Below are 3,244 nucleotides of genomic sequence, written 5' to 3'. Positions count from 1 at the left end.
TTTCCCTCTCCTTATAAACCCATCAGGACTCATGTGACTCTCCCCAGGCTTATGACCTTTATGACCTCTTCCAATCCTAATTGCCTCTCAAACTCCTCCTCTTAAACTGTAGTCAGATTATGTCCTCACCATCTTTATATTCTTATATCCTTTATTTTTAGATTAAAAAATTTTTTTACAGAGAGAGAGCAAGCGAGAAATCACCTCCCAGAGGGAAAGGCCAAGCTGCAATCCCTTCTCCTCCATTCTCCTCTCAGGATTTTGGGTACACATGCACACATGCCTGACATAAGTTTCAAGCCTCTGGGTCTGAAACTGCATTTGGCCATGTGGGGGTTCCATGCATTAACTGCTACACAACCTGCTGACGCCTATCTTAATATCTTTAAAATTACTCACCAGATTTTAACACCTGAATTCTTAGAGGACACATTCAAACCATAGAAATTGGTAAAGTTAAACTTTTCCCAGTTTATTTGCTGTTTCTTTCTTTTCTTTTTTTTTGGAGAGGTTTTTTGCTACAGGGCACGTGCAATCGCCAGAGAGACAGAGAGAGATAGAGAGACGAAAAGTGAGAAATCAGCCGCAGGGGAGATGGCCACACCGCAATCCCTTCTCCTCCATTTTTCTCTCAGGATCTTGGGCACACACGCACATGCACCCAGCGTGAGTTTAAGCCACCGGGTCCAGGAATTGAACCGCGGTTGACTACATGGGAGTCCAGCGACATAGCCATTACGCTAACTGCTGGTCCCTTGCTGTGTTTCTTTATTCTTTGGTGAACTCCTATATAAAAAAGACCTCTCTCATTTTCTGCTTTTTCTAAAAATTTAAGCTTTTTATTTTGAGATAGTCATATTTTACAGGTAGCAATAAGGAATAATACATAGAGATTTAATTTACCCTTACTTCAGTTCCTTGAATCACTCTCTCTCTCTCTTTGTATATGCATGCATGTGTGTATTTTTACATTTTCTTACTTTCCCTATTTTTCAGATTGGATGACTTCTGTCTTCAAACTTACTATTTCTTCTGTTATCTACATCCTGCTTTAGAGCCTAACCGCTGAGTTTTATTTAGGTTACTGTACTAACTGTACAATTCTAATATTTCCATTTGGTTCTCCTTAATATTTTCTGGTTCTTTGCTGAAACTTTCTTTGCTTTTTTTTAAGAGTGATTTTTGCTATAGGGTGCATGCACTCGCTTGAGAGGCAGAGAGAGCTAGAGAGGCAGAATGTGAGAAATAGCCCTCTGGAGGGACAGACATGCCACAATTTCTTCTCCTCCTGAGATTTTGGGCAGGCATACACACACACCTGGCATGAGTTTCAAGCAGCCAGGTCCAGGATCTAACAACAGCTGACTACATGGTAGTCCAGTCCCTTAACCACTATACCACCTGCTGGCCGGAAACTTTCTCTATTTTTATTTGTTTCAGACATGTTCTTAATTGCTCGCTGAGGCACTATGCAACGACTGATTTAAAATTTTTGTCTTGCAGGCCCGTGGCCTGGTGGTCATGGAGCCAGATCCTACACGGCTTACACCTTCTGTTTTGGCTTGTGTTTTGCAGGATTGCTACTAAACTGTGAGTTAAATAAACCTCTATTATTTGTAGTTACTTAGTGTGATATTTAGCTGTTAGCAACAGAAAAGTAGGCTAAAATACGAGGCTGCCCTTTCTTGTTCCTTTTATTAGGAAAAAAGATTTTTTTGGGTAGGGGGTGGCTTTCATTTTGATTCTGCCTTTAATGGCACTTGCATTATTGCTGGCATCTTTCATTCTAAGTCTGGGACTCATGAGAAAAGAAAATCCAGGCAACTCACCACCATGTCATGCCTTAGGCCTTGTCTTCCTTTCTCCACCTTCCAGTCTTTTTTTTTTTTTTCATATGGCATGTGGATTCACCAGAGAGAGACAGGGAGCGAAAGTGAAAGGGGAAGTGAAAAATCACCTTCCAGCAGGGATGGCCATTCCACAATCCTTTCTTCTTCACATCTCCTACCCTACCCCCTACCTCTGAGACCCTGGGCATGCATGCATATGCACCTGGTGTGATTCCCAAGCCACCAGGTCCAGGACTCGAACTGCAATTGGCCATATGGGAATCTAGGGCCTTAACTTTTGTTTTGTATTTAATGTCTGAGGTGTTTAGTTGCTCTTCACAGGAACAATTAGGGAATATTTATTCCATAGTATTCCATAGTCCTAAAAGTAGAAACACCTGTCTGCCTCCTTTACAAAAATAATCTCATTGTTTGTATATGCTTTTCATCTTCATCATTTTCTTTGTCTTTCTCTCTCTCTCTTTTAGGTAAATATTAAGTGTATAACATCCTGGTTGTAAGAATTATAAAAGGAAAATTTCTCATATGTGAATCTTTGTATGCTTTTCTAAGACCTGTGCTACATTCTGCTGGGTACTTAAAGAATCATAATGATGTTAGTGGTGATGGTGACAATGATGATGATGTAGAAAACATTGACTAAAATAAAGCTTTTAGTCTTTGGGTGAGTCAAGTTAGCCAGCTCTCTCTTGTTGCCATGGAGCATTAAGAATTAGTTTGGGGAGTTCAGTAATAGTGGCAGATTTAAGGTGTTCATGTCCATGTCCTCACTTGCAGGGCTCTGACCAGGGGCCTGCTGCCAATGCAGTGAGTGCTGTGGCCTGCAGCTGGGTCAGGGAAGCTCCTGCTGTTGATTCAGGCCAGCTCTGCTGGTTAACAATAGTGAGGCTTAATGCCTTAGACAGTTAGAACCACAGAGAGCAATTCAGCCCCTTGGCAAAATTCTGGACACTTTTCCTTTATGGCCCAATGCTGCAAAAGTGATACTCTTAGGACTCAATGACTTTGGCTTCTTAATTTATATAGGTCTTCCAGGTTGCTGCTGTTGGCCTTTCTGGTCCCCATGATCAGGTGTGGCTCTCAGAGAAACTGTACCCTTGGGATGATAGTCTTGGGTAATTCCACCTCTATTCTTCCTTTCCTTCATTTATTCATTCATTAAATAATTTATTTCATTATTCATCTACTTAGTAAATTAGTACATTATTTTTTGGAGATATGAAGGAAAGAAAAATGGAAAGTATCTTTTTTTTTTTTTCTGACAGAATGTTAGCAGACAGGGAAGACAATGCTATCACATTTAGTGCCATGGCACATGGTCATTCAAGAGTATTGAACAATATCTAGGGATAGACAGACAGAAAGGGCTTTCCTGAGGAGGTGATACTTGGGCT

Source organism: Tupaia chinensis, unplaced genomic scaffold (assembly GCF_000334495.1).
Source record: "Tupaia chinensis unplaced genomic scaffold, TupChi_1.0 Scaffold147282_1, whole genome shotgun sequence".
In the NCBI taxonomy this organism is placed as follows: Eukaryota; Metazoa; Chordata; class Mammalia; order Scandentia; family Tupaiidae; genus Tupaia; species Tupaia belangeri.
The sequence above is the reverse complement of the archived record's forward strand: the minus strand, read 5'-3'. Positions refer to the sequence as shown.